General features: G+C 41.8%; 1 long non-coding RNA gene and 1 other non-coding gene across 2 annotated transcripts; both read right to left on the bottom strand.

Moving 5' to 3' along the window:
• Positions 1–1,017: 1,017 nt before the first annotated feature.
• Positions 1,018–1,107, bottom strand: TRNAY-GUA (transfer RNA tyrosine (anticodon GUA)). Its single transcript is given in 2 exon segments — positions 1,018–1,053; positions 1,071–1,107. It is a non-coding gene; the product is annotated as a tRNA-Tyr (tRNA).
• Positions 1,108–17,293: 16,186 nt separating this feature from the next.
• On the bottom strand, positions 17,294–24,728 carry LOC129203431 (uncharacterized). The gene is made up of 4 exons (XR_008576029.1): positions 24,470–24,728; positions 21,790–21,864; positions 21,158–21,328; positions 17,294–18,529 (listed from the first exon to the last, which is right to left on the bottom strand). It is a non-coding gene; the product is annotated as an uncharacterized LOC129203431 (long non-coding RNA).
• Positions 24,729–26,092: the final 1,364 nt, after the last annotated feature.

The following is a 26,092-nucleotide window of genomic DNA, read 5'->3' as shown; positions in this document are numbered from 1 at the left end:
CACTGCACTTTGCATGAGGAGACGCTTTGCATGAGAAGCTTTGCATGAGCTTTGGGATTCGGATCCCTAATGTCATCTCATCTAATGTAAACATCTAAAAACCTCTAATCTTTTCTTTAATAAAGCTTCTTACAGACCTCTCAGAGCTGATTGTGTCTTGTGAAAGTGAGTCAGCTTCCTGTGTGAAACAAAATTTTCTTTAACAGATCACAGTGCCCTGTTTTCTATTCTCTGAAAGTTTCTAATGATGGTTTCTGCATGAGTCCTTAGAATAACTCCTTAGAATGCCTCCTTAACCTGTGGCCTATGGTGTCCTTTCATACGCCTCTGTTGCCTCTTTCCTACTCATTTCCTTTGTAACCCCAACCTTTACAATTCTTCACTGAAATGGACAGTGCATGGAAATGACACACCTCAGGGCAGTGTGCACAGTGGTAGTCACAACCCTCTCGCGAGGAGGCCAATGATTATAGCTGCATGCAGTGGCTGTCTCAGACAAATATCTGGACCTGAATGATGATGGTTTTCCTATTGTCATCACAAAAACATTTTTCTTCCCCATCTCTCTTAGCCCCACCCCAAAAACCTCTGAACTTCAAAATGCAAGAACAGGATAGGGAAAGGGGTGAAACCAGCAACAAGGAAGACCCAATAACCACACCTGCAGCCATTTTCCACACCCAGCTCAGCTAAAAGGGACTCTGCAAGCTCTGCACTGTGGGTCCGCTCTAGCTAAAAAGGGCCTGTGGAAGGTGTTGAGCCTCTGCAGAAGAGAACTTGTACAATGGGAGTGAACTGATAAGATAGAGAGGTGGCAACGGTCAAAGCACCATAGCCGTAAGAACCAGCTGAAGCAGACAAGGAGGGTAGTGAAAATGAAATCCTTGAAAGTGGTATGTTTTAAATAGACTAAATTTCTCACGGGGCATTGAGTGGCATATGGTTGGAAAGGGCAGTTCTGCATTGTAAATTCCAGAAATAAGTGAAAGACAAAAAACAAAACCCCAAAAACACCTTTCCTTCGAGCCGGAATTGAACCAGCGACCTAAGGATTACTTTCTACAGAATGCCTACAGTCCTCCGCTCTACCAGCTGAGCTATCGAAGGAAGATGAAGAACAGGTGCCAAGAATGAGTCAAGACTATATCAACAATAGCCTTAGGCTCTAATGGGTCTCCATATGCATTGCTTTTCACAACAGCAAAACAGTATCCAAAAAAAAAGGCACAAAGCTAACTTTCCTGCAAAATTGGATTTTGGTTACAAAACTGCCAGTTTTCTGCCAAATAGTTCACAGCTCTTGTAAGACTGTTGGTGGTGGTAGCCTTAAGGTTGGAGTTCCTGTCATGACCCATATGAAATCTGTCTACGGCTTGACAAAGAAATTTGCCCACTCTTTGGTGACCTTGCCACATTTCCTAAGCAGAGCTAGGAGAAGAGGGAGAACTCCCCTCCGCACGATTCCTCACAACAGTTCTCCAGCCAAAACCAGTAACAAAATAGCAAACAAATCAGTTAACACGCTCCCTGACAGCTTCCATAGCAAATGCAGAGGAACAGATGAGAAGAACGGAAAGGAACAACCATTGAGGTTTTAATTTGAATCCCATCAACTCCCATGGTGCATATAAGACCCCTCATACACAGATGAGGTTGCAATGTCTGGCATTGCAACTGGTGGCCTCCCCAACCCCTGGGCCTGGGAGACTGAGCCCTTTGTGAATCATCTGTGCAAGTGCCGCAGCTCACAGCTGTGGCAATTGAAAGCGAACTATGCTCTTTTTGAATTACAGTGATTCACGAGAATCTCGGCTGTCTGAACAGCAGGGTGGGGCGAAAAACTGTGAGCAGACACCCTGTTTGCCGAAACCATGCCATCCTACTTGCGACGGGGGTGTGTGTAGCAGTGTTACCTCAGTGCCCTACAGCACACCCATCCTTAACCCATGCTTACCTCCACCTCCTCCTTGTGACTCAACCCCAATCACTGGGCTGTTTCAGCAAGCGTGTAGCCAGCAGGTTGAGGGAAGTGATTATTCCTCCATATTCAGCACTTACAAGCTTGCATTAGGAATGCCGTGTCCTGCCTTGGCTACCTGGTACAAGACAGGCGAGGACATACTGGAGCAAGTCCAGTGGAGGGCCACCAAGATGGCCATGGGGCTGGAGCACACAATGTAGGAGGGGAGGCAGAGAGCTGGGCTTCTTCAGCCTTAAGAAGAGATGGATAAAGAGGGATCGCACAGCAGTCTGCAACTACCAAATGGGGGAGTATGGGGAAGGCAGGGCCAGGTTCTGCTTGGAGGTGCACATTGAGAGGATGGGAGGCAACAGGGACAAGCTGCCACCAGAGAAATTTTGATTAATATAAGGGGAAAAAAATACCATGAGAGTAAAAATTTTCACCACTGCAAAGGTTGCCCGGAGGGTGGAATTTCCGCCTGTGGAGATACTCAAAGCTTGACTGGTGTCCTGGTTCTGGCTAGGATAGCCAGCCCTGAGCAACCTGACCTAACTTTAAAGTCTACCCTGTCTGGAGTAAGAGGTTGGACCAGATGATCTCCAGAGGTCTTCACCAAACATACACAAAAATGACCGCATGTCAGGAAGGTGACTTCGCGGAGCAGATGAACTCACAGCAAAACTATCACCATGTACTTCTCTATCTGGAAAATACAGCTCTTCATCTCACAAACTCACACACACACACATTTTATTTATTTGCATACTAGCAGACATCTTAAGCCTCCTCTACTGCTAAAAGCAGCGCAGATCTTGATAGAAACTCAATAGGATGTCTCCCTGTTTATGTTCATGGCAATATAGGAAGGTTAGGAAATATTTGACTTACCTACAAGGTACTGTTGCAGCTCCTCAGATGCCTAATTCAGAGCCTGTGACGTGCCATGACATTCACGTACACACCAATGACTACCAAGTCAGTGGATGCCATGAAGAAAAACTTGTGATGGAGATAAACAGAACTGCCGTATGCCATCAGGGCAATATCTGCACTCCCTGGGGTCAGGTGGTCTCAGTGGAAGAAGGTCCTCAAGATACCCATATGTGAGAATGTGAGCTTAATCTTGTGCTGGAGAAGTAATGGCATACTAGATAACATGGGCCCATGGATCAGCAAGCTCCTAAATCAGAGTAGGTAGCATAGCCCCAAGGCTCTCATCTTTTCCAGTCTGCAGATGCCACAGCATTTTCCAGGCAGACTACAAGGTCCTTTCAAGCAAATTTAAGCCTGTTGTCATGAGTCTGCCTTATCTGAGTTACCTTTCACACACCCCTTAAAAATAATTCACCAGTCCCACCTATGTATTCAAGGACCTCAAAACCAAAAATCACTGCTCTATCCAGTTTAACGTATTGGCACTGTCATCTAATCCAGTGGTGAGTACCACATACAGACTTTAGGGGAAGGATCACCATCTCTTTGCTGTCAAAAGTTGTTACTGGTGAAGATAACCCTAAACAACTTGTATTTTCCTGTAAGAAATCAGTGGCAGTTAAGTCAAGATAAAAATTCAAATGGAATCAGATAAAAACTGGATGCTGTTACTATCTATGCATGAACAAATGGGATGCAGAAACCACAGTGTTGCCTTGACAATAAAAAGCATTGGAGTTCTCATCCTGTGGAACTTGCTAGCAGTGATGTATGGGTGATTTGTGAGAGATATTCTCCTAAACTACAAATGTACCCCCCAGGGCAGCTTTCCAAAGTAGATATTCCTAGGAAAAATTAATTAATTTTTTCTTGATTTTTTGAACTTGGTAAGCTTTGAATGCTTAACAGAATTAAATTCTGGCATGGAGTTCATGAAAGATCTCTGATTATTTCGATTCTTTCAACCGATTAAATGAAGATACCAAGCTTAGAGAGCCATGTGACTGGAGCCCTGAGCTATATAAAGGGAACAGCTCACCTGTTTCACGTGGTGTAGAATAAGATGAAAGGAAAGGCTGTAGCTTGAAAGCAGGATGGAGAACAGCCAGAGGTAAAGCTACTAATAGCTGGACTGTATAATTACACTTGGTAATGCTATGTGTTTTGTTAAGCTCAGATTAGCATATGATGGTCTCCAGTGTTTTGTATACTTACAGGCTTTCTAACATGGCTTTAAACGGTTTAAAGTTTTTTTTCTCCAGTGAAAAGCTTTAAAAAATCTGGTTGATTCTGAGGGACTTGGGAGGATTGTTTTCTGTTCTTTTGAGGTGGAAATATGCACATGCTCTGAATACGAGCGTTGGATTGAACTCGCAATGAATTTGTGAAATCTTTGTGTTGACTTTAATTCTACCTGGTCTGTGTTACACACCACTGGTTGGCTACTGTGGTTTCTGCACCACCAGCTAGTGACGAACTTCGGATATCTCAGTTTGGCAGTCTTGTGCCATACCTCTGCAACAGAGGAGGAGGTTTTCCTAAAGACTACTACTCACAGCAACTTGAATGGCGGGTCTGAAGCATCACCAAAACAATCATCTCCCTCTGTCTACCTGTTAAAATTCAAGATAGAAATCTCTTTGGGATGGACTATCTTTGTACTTAAAGGCTGAATAGCAACTGGCACAACAGACCCCCAGTGCTGTCTGATGCCCCCAGGCTCTGTTGTGATGTAAATAATATGTATGACTCCTTGGGCCAGCTTCAGAGAGAACTTTAATAACACGTCAGGGTGAATGAATGCCAAGGGGCAGGAAGGTGGGAATGCAGAAGGAAAAGAATTGGGAGAGTACATGAAGGTTTCATATAAAGGAAGTTTGATTGCATCGCTGCAGTGTAAGCTGCATTTCAGGAAATACAGAGTTTATAGGCCATTACTTACAGCTATCAAGTTTTGTTGTGCTCAGAGAACCCACTTAACACTTGTGATGCTGCACCACCGTTATCAGTAATAGACATCCAGAGGGAAGTATCCCTTGGGTATTCAAAACCTAAGGTGTATATGCTTATCCACAGATACATTAGCTTAATTTTGCTGTATAACAACCTTACAGTTCTGGGGTGGCTTTTAATACAAAAATATTTTCTTTACAGCTAAGTTACTTTAATTCCATTTTCTTCCTACTATGACCAGTCCCGTAAGCAATTAAAACACAGACATTGAAGACCCATGGAAGTGCTCAGACATCAGATTCAGATTGTGCAACTCTCTTCAAGCACACAGTTTAGCACCAGCAGCAATTATACAAGTTCCTGAGAGCTCACCCTGCCAGTGGGCACAGAAAGGAATAGCCTCCATGGAGTCATCAAACCGTTCTTCAACAAGTTAAATATTCAGCCATGTAAGTCAGGCTGAGAAATGCAGGGAGTAGCATTCTTGTCTTCTCTCCCACAAAGGGTTCCATGTCTTGCTCTTCTCCTGGTGAAAGACAAGATTAATAATGTGTGAGCTCTTCTGCAACGATGATCAGCCCAGAAAGTTTTGGTAACCGGGTGACAATTAACCACAGTTGGGACATGACATTATTCAGATACAGTGGACTAGCTCCTAGCTGCTGTGAATCATAAGTCATCGGAGAGCCTGATGCCTATCTAGTTTAGCTTAGTTTCCATCCAACAAGTACCACACTGGTACTTTTTTGTTTAAGCAAAAGCTCAGCTAATCACCCATAGGCTCTCTATGTCCTGGTCTCATCCAGTCGGTGAAGCAAAGGAGGGTATTTCTGATGGATAACTTCCACTTTTCAGCCCTGTTTCTTCCCCTGCCCCCAATAAGTAAATATTGTGTTGCGATAGCAGTTGTAAAGGTCATGGTCTCACTGGAGGCTTCAGTGCCAGCAAAACTCTGCGTCATCAGGGGAAGGGCAGCGGTGCGGAGGACAAAATTTTGGACACAGGAGAGCCCACTGCCTCCTGCGGCCGCTCCACTTCAGGAGGCACTTCCCTTTCCCTTGCTCATCAGGCCTCTCAAACTATACAAGCCCTAATGAAAATGAAACATGCATGTCATATATAACAAGGAGAGGCTCAACTGCTGGCTAAAAAAAAAAAAAGTGTGAAATTACAGTATCAGTGTGAGAAGGAGAGATATGAGCCCTCATTCCCCAGGAGAGAATTTGAAAGTGCATAATTTTTTCAATTCACAAGCGGCATTTACGGGGCATTTGGAAGCTGAGAGAAAGATCCAGAAGAAAACCAGCACTTACAAGCAGAGCGAGTATTTCTGCCCTAAATATTTGGGACCCTTTTTTTGATACACCAGCTTGGTTTGACATGGGGAGATGCACATGCACAGCCCTGATGAACAGGCATGGTTCCTAATGTGTTCTGCCCACAGCTAATGCTTTATCTAGCTGTTCTGAAGACTGAACCGCAAATCCTTTAGGAGTCACCAAAAAAAAAAAAAAAGAGGGAGAGAGAAAAGAGTAGGATACAACTTTTCAGCTGACTTTCCTCTTCATGGGAGAATTTAGCAGCCCTGGGTAAGGAGGAGACTTGCCTGTGTCGGGTCTGGCTGTGGTATGGGAGTCTTGCTCACTCATGAGAATCTAATTTATTTTTAAAGAGCACTTTAATATAGCATAACAATATTACCACACATCTTGCTCAAGCAAAGAATTTTTCCAATCTATATTCAGTGCCAGATAGAGTGACTATAAAATGAGTTACTGTACCTTAAATTTCTGCCTTGGCTATAGTGACAGGAAGCTAATTAGACAAACTCTGAACCTGTCTTCTGGATCCAAATCCACATTACTTGGATGCATAAGAATTACCAGCTGTGTGAGAGCTCATGCTTCTGGAGGGAGTTGGACTCAAAGGATAAAATAACAGGTAAAGGAGCGGAGAACGATGGCCACCGTGGGGCCCAAACCATTAAAGCAGCAGTGTTTAAACTCTTTTCCAGCTGAACTTTAACACCTCACAATGTGGACAAAATATGTTAGAAGCATGTCTGAGGCATGAATGCTGGGCTTCGACCACATGTAAAACTAAGCTCTAAACCCAGTTTGACTTTCCCAGATTATTCCTAAATTCCAAAGACCAATGTATTGGAGCCAACTGCACACGCTAATCCTGATGGAGCAGACCATACATTTCATAGCCCATGAAGCTACTGACCTTCTTGACTCTGGCAAGCTTTGCTGAGCAGTGATAGACCTGGACCTACTGGGGCTCAGCAGGCCAGGGAACAATGGTTTCAAACCAGGGCTTCACTTCAGCCATCAGAAACAAAAACCTTTAGACAGGGATGAGTGTTTTCTGATGCCTCTTTTGCATCTGTGTTTCTGGGAAATGGCTCTTGAGAACTACTGTCTTCTTATAAAAAAAAAAAAAAACCACAAACCACCTGTCCTGTTCCCACTTCCTTATCAGGAGTTGGGCTCCAAACTATGCCCAGATATTATATAGTCCTCTTTTCTGGTATTCCTGCCTCTACATGGTCAGATCCAAACATTTCAGATATCACTAAGTATCAAACAGGGAGAAGGGCAGGGTTAATATCAAATTTAGTCACAGGTTGAAACATCCTTTATCAAAAGGATGAGCAAACTTCAAAAGGTAAGAACAAACACCCAAAATAATGGCTGCATCCCTACGAGCTGCACAGTCCTTTTTCTTAGGTTAGGCACAGCACTCAGATAGGAGCTGGACCAAAGGATCTTATTGCCACTATTTTGTGTGTATTATTTATATTTCTATAGCACTCAGGGACCTCAAATGGGGATTAGTGTCCCATTGAACTAGGCACTATAAAAACAAACACCATAAAGACAGTTCCCTGCCCTGAGAGCTAATCTTTGGCCATTTCTCTGCAGTACCTGGCTAGGGCAGGGCATAAGGAAGTGTACTAGGGTGTACTGCACGGACTGCATGTAATCTTATTTCTATAACTCTTGTCCTTCCTTAACCTAATGCCCCACTTCTGTTTGTTAACCTAACTCATCATCTCAGTCTAAATTTAGTTTGTGGGCTTCTTGGACAGAAGTCTTTGCATCCTTTCATTTGTTCTGGTTTTTTATTTTGCATGGTTTTCAGCCACAAAAAATAATATACATTATTGAAACCAGGAAACAAAATAACTTCCTTCCCTCTCTAAGAAAAAAAGGATATGATATATTTAAATGTGCATCTTGAAGTGTTATGATTTTGTACCTCTACAGAGCTTAATGTCATCCTGTGGATCAATGAGCAACACAACTGGTATGGTAATATAAAGAAGTCTGGTCAACATGTATATATGCACCAAGTACTTCTCCAGATGATACGCAGACAAAGGAGATGCATCTGCAAAATAATTCCTACTGGTTAAATACAAAAAAAGCTGCTGGTATACTGCATTGTGATTGATAAATTGGATTTGCAGGTCCCCATAAAGATAAAGGAATGTGGCGAAGTCAGGGCAATACAGTCTCGGCATCTCCAAGACCTGGAACAAAACGTGGGCACTCTCCCATCTCTACAGTCATTCCTTCCAGGCCAGCCTCATGCCTGCAGCATCCTCTTCCCCTGCCTGCAGCCACAACAGCTTCAGTCGCATCACGGGACCATTTCTTGGCAAAGGAGCGTGTTGGAGCATTGGCAGTTCCTAACCTTTCCTAGGGAAAAGGGACTACCTGGACAGAAAGTCTGTAAGCCAGTCGTTAGAGTAGTGCAGTAGGGCCCAACAGCTCTGCCGCCATCCATCCATCCCGAATCTTATGTAACCCATTCGTGCTCTAGAAGCTGGGGGGGGCGGGGGGGAAGAGGTTGTTTAAAAGACTGTACTGAAGAACTATAAACAATACAGGATGTTAGTTTACACAGAGTAGCGAGGGTACAGACAGCATAATGGTGCAATTTGCTTCTGTTTCCCCTCCAGGTCATGAGGATCTGCCTGATTGTCAGCTTTACATACAGCGACTCTTTCTGCAGGCTTGCAAACTTCAAACTTACTCTTCACAAGGCAGTGGCGTGAGTGACAAAGAGAGTCTCCAAAGAAACGAAGGACTCCCTCAAATATCGCTCTGCTTCTTTTCACGAGCAGCAGGGAAAGGCGGGATCAAAGCTTTCGAAGGCCTACCTGCAAGCAAGCGAAAGCGTACAAACGTTGTGAGGGCACTGCCTTCCCTGGCCTGGAGCGCCCCACGCTTGGGGAGGCCTGAGGTGGGGGGAGCCCCTTCACAGCTCAGCAGTCAGGGCTGAGAGCTATTTGGATTAGATGAGGAATTTCAAGTGGAAACCATCTGAATGGGTGTGGGCGCCTGTGTGAAGTTAACTGTGTTTAAACAAATGGCTTCTTATAGCACCTCCACAAGGTCCGGTTCTAAAGGAAGGCATAAGTAAGCCTCATTTTTCCTGCCACTGCAAACTCAAATGGGATCGTGTGGGGTTTTTTTCCTGTTCTGAAAGCAAAGAATCAGGAAAAACCCATGACAGCAACAGTACGAGTAAATTGGCAAGATATGCTGTAAATAGCTTTGATGCTAAACAAAAATAAACAAAAAATCCGTATTGCAGCCATTTTAAGATTTCAGCTTCCTTCTTCACCCCTGCCTCCAAGCAGGCTTCCTCAACATGTGACAAGAATAATTCAGAGGGACGCTTGCCAAGTGTTTTCTGACCCAAATCCTAGAGGTATCCTCCATCTGCAGCAACAGACACCTCGCTGTGGTCTGTCATTACCTTCTGTTTGGTTTTCAACACCAGCTACCCTAGTTAATGAAAGAAGATGCAACCACCGAAGACAATGAACAGATAACATTTGTAGCGTTTCTGGGAAGCTTTGAGGAAGACTTCTCTAATCTTGAATAGGCCAGAATACAGAACAATAATGACTGAGGCATGCATATACAAGCATATGGCTTTAGCGAACTAGGTAAGCTCAGCTATTAGGAAAACAGGCTGTATAAAGCCTGGTGGAGAGGATTTAAGGACAAGAGATGAAGGACAGAGCTAACCGTTCAGTTTCTGTCACAGCACCACACCTACCTACTTGGCCTCTATCTGTGGGCAATAAATTTCACAGCTTGAAAGAGCTAAGCAGTCACAAATATTTTTCCTATAGGACTAAGACCCAGCTCCACATCCATACTGTTCTTCTATGTAAATGTTTGCATGCAGCCCTTCACATCTAAGGTTTGTAGCAATTCATGGTATTTAGCCAAATGCCATTCCCCTAAAGGGCAGCATATTTTTGTTCTTATAATCTTGCATGGAAATTGAAATGGACATATTTTAACATGGGAAAAGTAAACACGTTTCCCCTCAGCTAGGCGCTGCTGCATCACTGTGCTGGTGATGACGGTGGCCTGAGATTTTTCTCTAAGCATTCCTGACTGAGATTCAGAAACCACCAAGGAAGAAAGTTCCCCACAGAAAACTGAACCCCTCCATTTGACCTTGGCGCTAGGCCGGGGATTGGATCTACTTAGCCGGACAATATAGGCAGCATTGGCCTCATCAGCAAAGCTCTGTCATTTTGTTCTTCATCAAGACTCCCTATTTGATGTAAAAAACTCCATTTACCTACCACATAAACATGCTGTACTTAAAATTTTTGTCTTTGATAAACCATTCTCCCTTTTGAGGATCCATTTGGCCCAACATGAATCAAGCCTAAAAGGCTACTTAAAGCTTTTGGAGAATTCTTTGGATTTGCAGCTTCACATTTCAGTTACTGCAATGTTTGCATTAAGATGCTTGTCTGAGTTCTGCCCTGCAGGATTCGGAAAAAGAAAAATGTTCCTTTTGTACTGAACACAACCAGTAGGTATTTAGCTATTTTTTGTGTATTATGACAGTACCATCTGGCATTCATCTGCTGGGTACCTCAGGAGAATGTCCCCTTCCTACTTGCCTGTATGATGCCGGCCAAAATGATAGAGTACACCAAAAGTTAACTTCCTGTAATACGGTCTCTTGGCTTATCTTGAGTAAGACAATAGTTCCTTTATATTCTTAACTTTGCATTTCACATGTTCTCCTGCCTGCCTTGAAAACAGGGTCATAAGAGATTCTTAGGGGTCAGACACCTCCTAATGTGAAGCCAGGGATAATGCTAGCAAATGTAGTAACAACAATCTATAAGGCCAGTTGGCAATGCACATACAGAAGGCAACATGAAATAGAAATGGAAATTTGCCCAGTTAGATTTGTTCTGTTCCACTGAAACGCTTTGTACAGTGAAAGCATAAACAAACCACTGCTCTTAGAAGTCATGGTTCACCTGCTGACTCAAAAACTCATGTCTGTCAACCAGCGTGAGAGAGGCCAAGGGGACTATCTGTTTGGGTTTCTCCTCTGGTCTCAGCCTAATTTATCTTGTCAGTTCCAAGATCTCCATTCCTTTCTTGAAAGGACAATAAAGGAAGTTTGGCTTAGTCATGCCCTCCAATTCTTTGATTACTTTTAAGCAAACAAACAAGAACTTAGCACGGACCAGCTCAGATGGACTAGTTCAGCTGCTGGGTAAGGTCTTAAAGCTATTTTCATCCTAGCCCCTTCCTCAAACGGCAGTTCCTTCATCCCTTTCAGGATATATACTTTAATACTCCCAACCTGCTTCTTGCAAACAGCCTTTTCAAGAGAAACAAGCCAGTCTTGAGCAATTAAGACCTATAGATCTCCCTTCACTTCCTTCAAAGCCATTGTGGAGGTGCAGCTGAAACCCATTAAATTCAATTGAGCCCAAATGGCCCATAAGTCATATGGAAACTTCCTCTGGGCTTTTAACAAAGAGCCTTGCTTTAAATTCCAAATTACAAACAAATTCAGTCTGTTCAGCTTTCACATAAAACGTAAAAATTAAAGAAAACATACAGAGGAAAAGTTGCATCAAATCACAGGAGCATTTTAAGAAAGTACAACCAGTTACTCTTGTTCTGAAGTTACATTCTTCAGTTAGAAACGTCATATTAAGTCATGGCAATAGTTTCTTTAGTCTGGACTGGAAGTGTGCTTTATTCAGTGTATCACAAAGTAAAACTGGTGGCATTCACCACCCCATTCTCACCTATGACTCTTCCCCACAATGACTAAAAATAATATATATTTACATATATACACATAATATGATGTGTGTATATAATGTGTATATATGTATATTATATCACATATAGCTAGCAGAATAATCTCAGGTTCACATATAATAAGTAGATAATAAACATTTATATACTACTTAACATTAAGTATTGCTTTATTGTGGGTCAGGTTTTTATCGAGTTGACAAATTTATTAATGTGGCTTTATATTGGAAGTCTCAATCTGCCTAAGTTTAAGGATCAATATATGTACTGCAAGATCGTAAGTCAGCTGAACACTGAAAAGATCCAGGCAGATACCGAACTTGAAAATTATACAGTAAAATTGTTCCATAATACATCTTTATTCAGACCCCCCACGGGACTAGCATGCTGTAAATGCCTAAAAAAAGCCTCTACTTGAGGGTTAATTTCACCCTAAGGGCTCTGAGAATAACTGGAGGCCCAGATCTTTATGACTTTGTATCAATTAATGTTTTTTACATTCTTTTTAATAAGAACTTGATGAAAAATATCCTGCTCTACCTATTCTATTTGGCACCCAAGTAACAAGTCATTAGAAGTATCTGAATGAGTTTTAAAAGTGCTGTGGAGTAATATTTTCTAAAGATAATGGGTCTGAGAGGCAGACACACGCGCATTCCCGACGCACATGAAATTGAAACAAAAAGTAGCAGGCATCCTTCATGGCTAATCAGGACTATGCCAAGCGCCGCTCCGAGCCATACAGGCTCCACGGCGGATTCCTGCGCAAATCCAGTGCCTTTGCCCTGGTTGGGGCAACATCCCTGGGATGCAGAGGGAGCAGGGTACCGCGCTCTGCTGCCAGACTTCGCGCCACTGCTGCAGGTCCGTCAGGGCACTGGGACACCGGGCTATCAAACCACAGTGACTGAGGCACAGACTTTGCCTCCTTCTCATGCCCGGGTGGCAAATACAGCAAACTCTTTCAGCTGGCTTTGGTGAGGGCGCAGCTTAGGTTATTGCAATGAAACAAGCAGCTCTGTTTCTCCCATCCCTGCTGCTCCTCCTCCTCTCCCTCCCCGAGCCCCTTCTCCTAAACCTGTGCTCTTGCTGCTCCCTCTCTACCAGCCCAGAGTTGCTTCAACTCACCAAACAGGCAGAAGAGCAACTCAAGCAAAAAACCAAATGCTTTAAGAACAAGCATGAAGGACAACAGTGCAAAGGAAGTAGGACTGCAAAGCCAGGAGCAGAAAGAGGAAAAGCAGGACCAAATTACAACAACAGGGAACAATCTACTTCATAAACCCACACCCTGGAAGACATCAGGTTTGCTAAATTAGCAAAAAGAAAGGACACCTGAAATGTGTTAGTCTGCATGTAAGCCAAAAAAAAAAAAAAAAAAAAAAAAAGAGGTCAGCATAGTATATTAACAGCTTGACTCTCACCCCACTCCTTTCTCAATATCCCCAGCAATTCGTTGGTATTTAGACCTCACTCCTGGGACAGTGATAACAGAAATTACAGAACTTCTAAGACTGTGACTGAGGTCTGGGAATATTAAACAGACAACTAATTTCACAAGAATGAATGAATGAAGTAACACCAATTGAGAAAGCTTTGCGGTGGGGGGTGGAACCTAGAAGGAAAAAAAGTTGCTGAAATACCTGTTTGGAAGAAGTATGTTCTCTGGTTTCTTTGTTTGGTTTTTTTTGTATTTTGATTGTCCAGAATTGCAGCTACCATAGGAAAACCATAAATCTGAAAAAGTGTAGATGGGACATGTTGAATTTCAAGTAAGGAAGGGAGGGAGACCGAGGGGGGAATCGCTCGCTCCCTCCTCTGATTCTCCACTGCCAGGCAACAGCGACTTAAGACTGCCTGAGAAACCAAGCATGCTGAAATCACCCCTTCTGGTGGATAAAAGTTATCTGAGGACAGATTCATCCCCATAGCTATAATACAGCTACCCTAAGCTTCACAACCCCGAAAATGGCAAGAATTAAAGTAATAATAAAATCCCCCTACAAACATAAGCCAGCATTCTAGCCCAGTGGAAGGAAATACTCTGGTATAATTCAGTTGATGTCATTTAAGGGGAAGATGAGGAATCTCGGGGTGAGTCTGCAGCAGTCAACACACCTATGGCACCAAACACAGCGACGCCTATGGAGCCAGCACATCCCTGCCTCAAGCCTGGCTCTGACCCAATTTGTCTTGGGCCGACACAAATACAGAAAAACCTTGGCACAGGTCACTGTCAGGATACTTTTGTTTACAAGCTAACTCATGAATACTTTTCAAAGCACTATTTCTTTTTTTTTTCCTGAGCAAAAGCCATGACTTCTAATTTGAAAGGGCATTTAAAAGTGGTTGTGATTCATGGGGATTTATGGACATTTCCCAGGGAGTTTCTAAAGCCTGGACTTTCTTCCCACAACTCCCAGGAAATGCAGTTAACCACCTCCCACAGGTCGTTACCTCAGCACATTCAGACCCCCAGTGCAGACGGTCACCCAGCAGCCCCCATCCCAGTGCCTGGCAGGGGCAGGACCCCTACGGATGCTATTCAAGGCTGCGCCCAAAACCGGGGAACTTGCATGAAAACCATTCCCCAGCGTAGATGCAACCAGCATTAACTTGAACAACGGTTACACATAATTTCCTTTTCTGTATGTTGCTAATTTATAGAGAAATGGTGTAGGATTGAAGGCCAATGGAACAAACTGGGGGGCAGAGGGGACGCTCCCTCAAGGAAATGAGCATTAGGACATTTCTTAAGCCAAAAGCACACTGAGGACACCATTATATTTAACCTAAGAATGATTTTGCATTAATCCCGCTTTAGCCACTGAGATTTTCAGCTCCAACTGGTTACAGCAAGTAATGCACTGGAAAGCCCTGGGTGAGGCTTTCCCCCTCACCTCCCTCATGCAGGACTCACTTCCAAGAGTTCTTTAAATGTCAGTCCTTGAGCAATGGGTTTAATACACGAGAGCCGGGTGCCTTGCACAAATTGCAGGGAGACCTTCCGCTTTCTGCTTTCCAGCTACTATTACTGTTCTATTCACCCTGAACGTTGCCTTCAGTGATAAAGCTAAAAAACCCCACCCCTGCTCGTTATCCTGACAATATTTAATTCTGACAGTGCACTCAGTATACTTCATGAAATATGCAACCCTGTGACTAATGAGGTATTTGCACATAAGGGCCGCATACAGTAAATTGCAGGGCAATAAAAGTAAAGGAAAACCATGAACTGATCAGCCAGCTGTTAAAATGATGCAAAGCGTGTCTTTAAATGTATTGTGTTATACCCAGATGCTGACTAGACTTCAATCCTGGCGCTTTCGGTAAAGCTTCACCTTAAAAAATCTATAGGTCTCCCTTTCTGTTATTGTACGTTAGCTCTCTACTTTTCAAATACTGATGAAAAGTTCACCCACCTAGTGCCTCCCTGCTTTCCACTCATCATGTAAGGAGAGTACTATTTTGATTTTATGTGTGTGATTGCGTCCGCTCCAGCGCTAAGCATCCTATCAGCATATGACCAAATAGCAAAGCTGACATTTTTGCCGTGATTATCCACGAAATGTGTTTCCTACCTCTGATTTACAAGAGCTCTATTCATGAGAAATGATTAATAGCTCACTAGCGCTGCCAAAAAGCACATAAATCTAGACATCCTCTATGCTCCTGACATGCCGCTCATCTCATAGATACGTTCAGATCTCTCTCTCCCTCTCTCCCCCTTATCTATGTCTGATCCCCAATGGGCATACGCTCGCACTGATTAGGCAATACAGTTGCTGACTGGGACAATCTTAGGCTGATATTACTGATGGCACCCAATTAGAGGCTGCAGAAAGCAGTGTCCTTCCTGGCTTGTACTAGACAGGCATGATTAGGTGTTAAATGCCTTCTAAATTAACAGGCAACATTACCCGTGTGTCTGTTACAACTTATCAGGGTAAGAAACCAGCTCCATTGCCAAGTTTTCTCTGTCTGCAGTTAGTCTCCCTGGTTGTAGAGTAACAGAGCCGAGAAGAGGGGAAGCTGCATACAAGCATACACCTGACTCAGCTGATGCTTAACTTATTCAAGAAGGTTTCATGCTCTTGGTATTAAACATTCCTTTAAGTGCCCCACTCAGATGTGATAGATTTAAACAAGCACCGTCTGAACCCATGATATCATTCTCCATGCCCTCACCCCCACCCCCACCCTAGTCTAATAAAAGCTATTTCACAGTTCTTGAGCATCCTTCTTCTGAAGATCCTAGAGTGTTTTGCAATTATTAAAGAACAGATCATACCATGCCTACCCATTTTATTCCATAATTTCAATGGGGCTGCTAGCACAGCAAGACACACACTCAAAAAAGTAGCTCGTTGTGCCTAGGATGTGAAGAGAATATCAAGGTTGCAGTGCTATCCCTACACGTATCCACTATGACACAAGCCTTTAATTGTACGATCATGTTCTACTTTACAAATAATACACGGTACGACATGCCTTTTCCTTGCTGACTTTGATGCGGACGGGTTATAGCTTGCAACCATTTTTCATTCCTGCATTCATGATGCTCACTGTTGTTACAATACGGTGCATTTTTCATTAAAGATACTACCACCAGGCCTCAGAATCACGCACAGCCCCCACTGACTTCTCTGGAAACCCCAGCTACTACCCCAGCTGTAATAAAAAAATCAGTATTATTAATACTAAAATAATTATAAAAGAGCACTGTTTTCTCTAGGTATGTTTTGATAATATTCTTGGCACTCATGTTCTGCTCAGGTTTTTTTTCCTTTTTAACTTCCTCATGATTAATTACTTGTCCAAGCTTACAAGCAGCTATCAACTTTTGAGTGCACACACACCCAGAATTTTGCCAGATCATGCATTTTCAACAGATCGTGTTTGCAGCTAAGTTAGTAGGCTTTATTACAGCACAAACTACTTCTCAGGTAAATACTTGGAAAGAATTGCACCAATGTGAAGCAATATCGTGCTGAGTTGGGCAGTCTTTAGACGTGTAAATTCTGCTCCATTCTCCAGGTACCCTGTCTTCAAGCTGTCTGGTACTTTTGCTAAGTAACAGATATGCTTTCTTTAAAGCAGCGCTCAACTGTTTCTTTAAAGAGCGAAGAGTGGCCTATATAATTTTCATTTCTGTGCCAAGGATAAGAATGTTATTAGTGTGGCCTCTCTGGCTGTTTTATCACAAATTCCTTCAGAACCAGAGTATTTCATTACTGTTTCTTGCCATGACCCGATGCCCAGCCATGCATCCTGCACAGCTGTATGTGCAGCGCTAGCCATGGGCTATATCCAGGAGAAAGCAGCAGATGATGATACGAACAGGTGTTCATTGCGGTTTTATTTTGTGCAATGCTGTTTGCAAAGTATATAATCACATAAAGTTTTAAAAAAACCCAACAAAACCCCAAACAATAATAGCCACTTTCATTGCTCAGCATGCCCCAGCCTCCTCGGCCAGTGAGTCATAAGCCCCAAAGGGCCTCAACTCCCCGCTTACTCCTAAGCTGCGCTCACGGTTTCTTACCTGACTTATTCCTTCTGCTGTGTTTGGAACCAGTCTCTCAGACTGCACGGCGTAACTCAGCTCAGCCTTTGCTTTTCTTGATTACTGCCTCCCTACGAGCAGCTAAAAACATGTTTAAATATTCCTATCATTTAGCCCGAAGGAAAGCTGTTTAGCACATTTAACATCTTTACCCAGATCTGAGACTTTCTACAGATGTAAGAACTATCTGATGGCAGCTGCTAATACCTTCCTGTATAAAAAATGTAAATTCTAAAAGAACAGCTACATGCAAAGTAAATAAGAGATTTTTTCCATAAAACAACACAACTTGCTGCCCCAAGTGCCAAAGGAGATTTTTAAAAAACAGTAAGTTACAAATAATGAATGGTATTTTTTCACCCTCGATTCTGTGACGTGTGCAAAGCAGAGCAGGTAGGCCGAGGTGTTAATTTTATCATCTTCCAAATGGCAGAGTTGAGGCAAATGGAAACTGTGACAAAACCCCTATCTACTGGGTATCTACCCACCTCTCAGCTTTCCAGATAATACCACACCTTTGGTTTCCTTCACGACTGTGCTGAATAGCCTGGAATTGGATAGATAACATACTAAAAGACACACTCCAAAAAACTTTCCATGTATTTTTACCAGTCCGTATCTTGTCTCGGCCACTTCACTGGGAGCACAACACACCAACTTCTCTGACATAACATCCCTTAGTAGCGCACGTAGGAAACATTATCTGTCGGGGTTGGCTGCTCTATCTAACTAGAGATCTCCCGACAGCTCATCTTCACTGTTTCATAATTACGTGACTCCAAGCGTCAGCGATCCTCACTCAGCAGTTCCATGGGAGCTTTCTCAGTAGACAATGTTTATCATATTTCTTTTACTTTCATTCTTTTTTCAACATCTGCAGTATTCAGAGTAGTTTTCAGATACCCTTTTTTCCACAGGAGATGTTGCTTGTTGCTTTGGAGACTCATATTGAAAGAAGCGCAGAGAGGAATAAATGACATTCGGGGTATTTCATTACAGCTATAACCTCAAAGGTAGGAGGAAAAGAGAGAGAAGTTTAAAATAACTTTCATTCCTCTTGTCCACAAAAGCACACTGTCAAATTACATATTTGTGTTCTGGCGGTAGATGATATATTTACAAGGGCTCTTCTGCCTGTCTTCTTTTCTATAACAAAATGCTCCTACTCAAGGTTTGGGTTATTTCAAGGATTGTTCAATGCTGGCTTATTCTATGGCTCACAAATGCATGATTTAACCAAGGAATGCCCAGAAGTAAGTGTAGGAATCAACACTCAACTTGACCTTATAATCCTTTGGCAAGTGCTGTACTTTCACAGACACAAATACAACTAAAACAACTGGGGGGGGGGAGGGAAGGAAATTATTTTCATGGATCATTTGCCCTAACTTTACAAACTTGGTTCCTATTTACTTGTGAAAACAAGTACACAACAGTATCTGAATTCAAATTACTGACATAGAAAACCTTGATACACTGAAGTTTCATATGGTATTGTGCATGTTCTGGCTGCTGTTTTGGTCATTCTTAAATCAAAAGAGCAATTTGTCTACCTGAAGTTCATGATGCCATTTTGGCAGTAAAGAAACTAATGGATACCAGTACCCAGCAAGACTTGAAGTGTAAGAAGCAACTTTCTCTACCACTGTTTATTTTACGAGAGCATGTGTTTAAACCTCAAACACTTAATGAGAGCAGTGTATACTCCCATCTGCTTGGCATATCTAAATGATACCAAATAAATCTTGACATGCTTTGGGATAATTTTATCATTAAATATTTTGCACACATCATCTTGACCCTTATGCAGCTTGATAGAAAAAAAAAAAACCCCAAAACAACTAAGTAACATAAAAGTTTTTTCCTAAGCTAAGAGAGCCTTACATGACCTAAGCTCAATTTTCTTTACTTAAACAAAATAAACAAACAAACTGAAAACCCAAACCTTGAGCTTTCTGAATAAATTAATCCTAATTAAGTAGGGAAAGTAAAAGTTGGGTGGTTCTGGCATCAGCAGAATCAAAGCACATTCCATTATTTAGCTAATACGAGCAATTTTGTTAAACAAACTATACCTTTGTTCTGTAAATTTTGGAAGTTAGGCGTTGGACAGATGTTCCCTGCTGGATGCAGACATGCCAGGGGAAGGTTATAGCCCCAGCTGTTGATCATCACTTCTTTGCAGAGGTTACTGCTCCCTCACATTTGCTGGCAGAGCTTGCTTACAGAAACACTCCCAAAGCCACTTGAAGTTAAAATGAGTGGCGTAACTATTTAGACAGTTTAAGCTAACTAGCACAGCTGCTGGAAGAGTTCGTGCCTGTCTGTACCTTTAAAACTTCCACTGTTCACAGGACTGCAAGTTTTCACAACTTCTTGTCAGGGCAGAAGCTTTTCTCACCTTTTTGTGTAGCACCAGAGATCAAATCCCAAATGCCACCCTTGAATATTTAGCCTTAAATGCCTCCTAATTAAACACTGACAATCCTGTTAAATGTGCTAGCAGCTAGTCCTGTTTCAACCCTAACTTTCTGCTTTGATTAGCTTTCAAATCACTTTTCCACCAAGCTCGTGGTCTTAGAAACAACAATCAAAATCTGCATTATTTCACTGTGCAAGGGCATCCTGCAGACCTGTGCGACATATCTAAGGATACAACACCCACAAAACGCAGCTCTGATGCAGCTGTGTTGGGAGGCACCAGCCTATGGGCAAAATACAGCACTTCAGACCTGCTGTGATGCTCTTGACAAGCTCCTCACCTTTCTCTGCTTTTTTCCCACCTCCAAAATAGTGAAACTTTTGCAGAGTTCTTTGCAATCTGAGTGAAAAGTGCTATGTGTTTGTTTATGATAAATCTTATTAAGACTATAGAGCCACTATTCCAAGGCAAGTTAAAAAAAAAAAAGAAAGAAAATGCATCACACAAATATTTCATCAACAGATAATTATGTGTGTGAATGGTTATGACTTTAGAGTAACGCAAGGTTTATTTTCTCATTCTTTTATAAGTAATATGAATCTATGAGTAAATTCCAATGTATCTCCAATTAAGGGATGCATTGAATTTACAACTGTTTTTTGAGGGATTTTTTTCTGTTTCTTCTCCTGGCAGGATATTGATTGAACTGCCTAAAATGTCATTCACAGCAGGCTATTTATGTGATGACGTTTCTATGCAAGTGAAATTGCTATGTCTAACACCTTTTTCCTCTCCAAGGAAAAATATTATTTTGCAGACAAAACAGGAAGTTATCCAAGGGTTTAAGAAAAGAATTTACTGTTTCTTTCCTTCAGTGTAGAATTACTTTATTTTCATGCATTTGTCTACCTCCTCTACTGCTTGAGCTACAGATAATACCAAGTAGCAAATTATATGACAAAAATCATATTAAAAGAACATTACAGATACAAAGTCAATCACTCAAAACTTATAACCTTCCAAGATTTCCCAGACAATTGCATTTCAGGCCCCTTGGCATACACATCGCATGCAGGACTATGGATGACATTACTCTTTTTTCCTAAAGCCATTTCCTCATTCAGTGGACAGACAAGATGCTAATTATTACACCCATGAATGTTCAAAATTTTTTTAATTCTTACTGCTCTCCATGAGGCACTGACCTGTACTCAAGACTTGTTACGAAGATGGGATTATGAATGTCTGTTGACTTTTCTGTCATGCCATCCTTGTACTACTTGAGTGCGTTGCAAGCAAGAAACCACCCGTGTGATTTTGTGAATGGGATGAGCTTCCCCTCATTTCCACAGGTGAAAAGATCATATAATGATAACCTGGAAAATTGTAGTTATTAAATAGCTTCATTTAAATTTCCACAATTAATTTACTTTCCACCACATCCCTTCTATGTTTTAACAGTTCTTGAGTTGTTCTTGTAGATGTGCTAGGACATTTGTAAAACCTGGACTCTGGCAATATTGGGACACATTGCTTCTGCTTCCCAATTACTGAACTCTTTCTCCAAATGGTTGGAGTTTCTCAACAAAATGGATAGACACATTTATTTTTAAGACAAGTGAAAAAGCAACACATTTCTCTTAAACTTGTTCTGAGGAAAAAAAAAACTCTTCCATTTTTTCTGAAGCTTTAGATATTCAGCCAGATGCAGTCCCCCAGTCTATACATTTTCAGTCCAAATAATATACATTTGACAAATTTATAAGCAACTGAAAACAGGGTCTTGTGATGAAAAGTGTCAAGCAAGCTTAACTATAGGTGGCATTCACAGACTCACCTATAATTAATATCTCCTATGAGAAGTCTGCTGGTAATCCAGATGAGGCAGGCAGTGCAACGACTCTCTGCATACCTACACAAAAGAGCGGGGCTGCATTAAGAGGTCTCATTCATTCCTCTGATGATTTGAAACAAACAAGCATCAAATGATTTATACCATGTAATTAGTGTTCACAACCTCAGCAGAGTACCTGAATACAGTGCGGAAGCAAAAATGAGCATCTAAACCCCCTTCTTGACATTCCTACATACGAACCAGAAAGTCAGTGAATTATTATTGTATAAAGGAAGCCAGAAAGGAAAACTTCACTTGCAAACAAACCACTTCTAGCTAGCTTGGGAGAAATACGTGACTTTGACCCAGCCAGTTTTTGCCCTGGTGAGTCACGGCTAGATCTGTCCTGATACGGCCAACAGTCATTACCAGACACGTCTTCTCCACGGTTGACACTATTCCATACAGGAAAGGACAAGAAAGAAAAACACCTTGTCCCTAATAAACTTGGCTCTGTGTCATTGTAAAGAGCACCTTAAAATGTGACTGACATCTGCATTCCCCTCTGTCTTTCTCTGCTAATGTTTCTAAAGCCAGCTTTTCTCCAGCTTGGTTATTACGTATGTGTCTATGGACTACATGAGTAAATTGTTGCTCTATCACAGCTCATTCACTCAACATACTACAACGTATTGTAGTCCCATAAAGGGCTAAGAAATCCTTGATTATTTGAAACTCTGTAGTATTCTACTGCACTTAGCAGAATCACTAAACAATGGTAAAATAAAATCTGTTGTTAACTGAATAATTGTTTTATTTCCCCCCATGGAAGTGGAAGGAAACATATAAACATGGAAATGAAGATCAACACATTCAACTAGCTAGGAGGTGGTTTCCCCCTTCTTTAAATCAGAAAAATATTTTTTAGCACGCATTTATGTTTTCAAGATTGTCTTGACATCTGTTCTTAAAAAGCACAATGAAAGGCATACTTTTAACTACAAACACCGATAAAACATGGTAACACTGTTTTTCCCTGCTGCAGAACTGCCAAGTAATAAGGATTTGCATGACTAAGCTTCTATTATGCTGACATATGCAAAACTGAGGAACAATCATTCTTTCTTGTTTGACAACACTTAGAAGGGAAACACTCCTTTTACTCTCCTCTAGGACATGTTGGGCCTCAGACAAGATGAACAGTATCATTCAACCAAATCAATTTTTAAATGGACATTTAAATGCTGAGTTCTCTTAAGCAGAGACACTTGGATAGTAACCTTATTATGTGAGCTAAAGGTCACTAGGGATTTGACTAACGCTTGCAAACATACGGTATTTCATTTGACGTCTCTACACAGAAACCACCATACCATTTGGAATCCACTTCTTCGAACCTAAATAAATGTTTAAATAAGCTTCTTGAAGCAACTTCGCAAAACTCCTGAATCTGTGATCAGTATATTGGATTAAAACAATATCTTGCTAAAGGATAGAAATGTTAATAAACATTTTCAAACTTGGATACTTGAGGTTACTTTCACACGGGTAAATACCATTGGCCAACTTTCCTCTGCAGAACACAGCATCTGCGGGTCCAATTGACTTGAAGTGACTGGCAGGTGCTCAGCTGCCCAGAAGAATATGATTTATCAGCCTAATCTTAGGCACAGATTTTAAAAAGTTGCCCTCTTTTGGAATAAAATTTCTCCTTATTTACTCAGTATCTTCCATTGTACTGCACAGTACATCACAACTTAGATTTCAACATAGATCACAGTAAAATGTAAATAAAATGTAATTCTGGGCTAAGGTTCTCAAGGGTAACAAGGCACTGTTTCCTTTCTAGACACCTAATCCATACCACAACTTACAGCGTATATCTACTTGAATGGCTATAAACTCAGATGTGTGTATCTCCGACCTATCTAGAGCATCTAGATACCACATACAAAATAAGACATATCCTTATCATTTCTAATAAAAAGACGGTATATTTTCAAAGATAAAACTGTCAGTTGCAAAATATTTGGAAACTGGCTGCCTGAGTACAACTGTTATGTCATCTCTTCTTATAAACTTGTGTAATCTCCCTCTGGAAGTCAGTATGAAAGAACCATTTCCAGGGAAAGCATAGGATGCCCACATTTATAAAGGTGCAGGAAGAGAGCTGGTTTTCAACACACATCAATCTCCACCTCTTGTGAGGAATTAAATGGACTTTGGATGGCAAACCCAGCTTGGCCGATCCTGAAAGTTACTGGAACTGTAATTAAAGTGTGGGGGTGAGAGGGAGAGGCCACTGCCACACAGCAGCACAGCCCAAACGCATTGCTGGTGCCATCGAACCTTTGATATCTCGTTGCTGCATTCTGGATAAACATTCATTAATGGTAATCACCGGCTGCCATTTTCAGCTTAGTTTTGTACGTAATGAGGCTTAAATGACTGTGCTATCTGCCTCTTTCCATCTGTTTACCTCTTACTGCTCCCTCCCTCTCTCCCAACCTCCCCCTCAGAAAACTTTCTGAGCTGTTGGCCAACCCAAATTAGCGATTGCTCTGAGGGAAAAGCAGGCAGAGCTCAGCTACTCAGTTGGCAGCAACCAATTGCCCAGCCAGTACTGGGCACGCGCAGCGCTGGGCTAGGTAACGTGCACGCTGCTCTTTACAGAATGGCATACCGGAAAAGAAATGGAGAAAGGTCAACGTAGTGCACCGTGAAGGAGAAGGGACAAAGGCCACCAAGCCAATGGAAACCATGTTTTATTAGCCCCACTGCTCACAGACTGGCTTCTTTCAGTGGTGATTCTCCCCTCCACGGTCTGTTTGCATTCAGTTCGTGTCGTACCCACTGATAGCACTGGTACTGTCAGAGCGGCACACGGGAAAACGCACTGATGAGAAGACAGATTTGCTTTGCTAGTGACCTATCAGCGGGCACCTGGAACAACCAAAAGACAGAGATGGCATGAGAAGTAGAAAACAAATTAATAACACCAGAATAAGGAAGTAAACCTCAGTGCAAATCTTTCCTAGTAACTATGCATGTACATACAAAATTAGGGTAGTTTTCTGCTCACTATTTTTTCAGCTTTTCAGCAACTCGAGTATTATCTTAATGCTGAGAATAGTAATTTCCCTTTAAACTTATTAATAGCTAGCAAGTGTCCTGAAGAATACACACTTTTCCTTCCTTTCTCTTAGTTCCCCTCCAGGACTACTCTCCTCAAGCAGAGAGTCCTTTGTACTAGGATTTAGGCTGAGAAACCCACACTCACAATCATAAGAAAATCAGATAAATAAGGATGGAATTAACCCATGAATTAATTATTTGGTAATACTGTCTTCCAAATTAATGTCTCCTTTAGATTGTCTGATGAATGTTGCAGTTAACTAACTTTCTTTTGATCCTCCTACTGGGAAAATAGAAAGGATGAGATGGCGGAGGTGGAAAGATAATTATGCTCAAGAAGCTGACGGTATCTTATCCATACTAGGAAGGTTAAACCCAAGTAGTTCCTTCTCAAGACTCCTACTACCAAGTGGGGATGCCACTGCGAAGCTGTTTAGCCAGTTTCAAATTGGTACATGTTCTCATGCTCTTGCAACACCTGGCACATAGTGAATACACTGAGACTTGTAAAAAAACAGTGATTCATTGTTAATCATTCAGAAAAGAGCCAGAGATTCATGGTAACGCTGCATTTCTGGAAAAGTATATCTACACCCCAATTTTCATCTGTTTTATGAGACAGAAACTGCAGGTGAGGTTGAGAACAGAATCTGGATCCTGATTTGTTCCACAAAATTTTGGGGAATGTCACTTAAAGCCACAGTTAATGTGTGCAGCAGTATGTATGGTGACCTGTGGAGATGCAAGAAGTGACCTCACAGTTAGGAAGACCTTCTGGCATGAACTGAGCACTTTTCAATGGTGGGCTCAGCCTTACACAAGTAGCTTCATCCGTGGGCTGAATTTGATCTCTTCTCTTTTGCATTGTAATGGCTGAATTCTGATCTTCTGGTTTGACACAATTACTTTCCACAGAACAATCACATTTCATGTGCACCTATTCCAGAAAAGTATTGATTTGTATTTGCACAAGGAAGATTTTAAGTACCATTTTTTTATTGAAGACTTGCTACTTCACTCTCCTACCTATGATTTTCCATAGTTAAATCTCAGGGTCTGAATTTTGATACACTTTGATATCTCCGACAGGCTATTTTACCATTAAAAAAAGGCATGTTAATTATTTCTCTTGTTTAAAATAACTTCAGTGCTGCTCCAAGCTTAGCAGAAG

This window comes from Grus americana, chromosome 2 (assembly GCF_028858705.1).
Source record: "Grus americana isolate bGruAme1 chromosome 2, bGruAme1.mat, whole genome shotgun sequence".
NCBI lineage: Eukaryota > Metazoa > Chordata > Aves > Gruiformes > Gruidae > Grus > Grus americana.
Note: the sequence above shows the minus strand (reverse complement) of the source record. Positions and strands in the feature narration are given on the sequence as shown.